This window comes from Cryptomeria japonica, chromosome 9 (genome assembly GCF_030272615.1).
Source record: "Cryptomeria japonica chromosome 9, Sugi_1.0, whole genome shotgun sequence".
In the NCBI taxonomy this organism is placed as follows: domain Eukaryota; kingdom Viridiplantae; phylum Streptophyta; class Pinopsida; order Cupressales; family Cupressaceae; genus Cryptomeria; species Cryptomeria japonica.
The window spans coordinates 392,431,868-392,432,775 of NC_081413.1; positions in this window are offsets into that span (position 1 = coordinate 392,431,868).

A 908-nucleotide genomic window follows, 5' to 3' on the forward strand; every position below is an offset into this window, starting at 1 on the left:
AAATGTAGGATCCTTTTCAGCTAGGTGGTTTAATATATTCCCACAAATTACTTAAAGTACGTTTTGGTGAGAAATCATTCAAAGGGATGTTTAATGATGTAAGGAAAGACAGAGTAAAGGGACGGACTGTTTAAAGTATGTTTTGGTGAGAAATCATTTTAGTCAATAAGGATTTCGATTAAGTTTGGAGATTACCTAATCATTAATTTAGGTTGATTTCACAAACATGGAAATGAATGTAGTTCAAATCTATAGACATATATTTGATAACTGAAATTTTAAATTTTAAATTTGAAATTGGGCTTAAGTTGATCCATTTGTCACATGTTGTTTCCTATTAATTTGAGTTTGAAATATTTAGATCGCATAGTAGATTGTTATATAAAAGGACAAACCCTAATTCATTATGATCATCTAGAACTCATTTAGAGCTCATCAAGGAACATTATTCAATAACATTACATCAATATTTAAATGCTAGTATGAAGGAATTACTTGCATAATAGAAGAATATAACCAAAAATTAAGTAGCAAATAGTTGTTAACACTCTATAAGCCACTCTAAGTGAGCGATCCTCTAAAAGTCTCCAATATGAATATAATTCACAGTATGATGAAAATAAACTAACCACTACCTCTTATAAATACCATACTTATACCATGGATATTGTCTAAGTTGACCTAGCTACCTATGTAAAGATTATATAAATGATCATATAACTTAATTAAGGGTGATGCTAGCCACAAATCAACTACACAACTTAATACAATCAATCGATTAAGGGCATATCATACCCTCTCTTCAAAGAAATAATGTTCTTAATTTAGATAAAATGTGGATGATTTTGCATGAAGTATTCATTTTCTCATGTAACATATTCAATAAGAGAATTCTTCCACTTGATCAA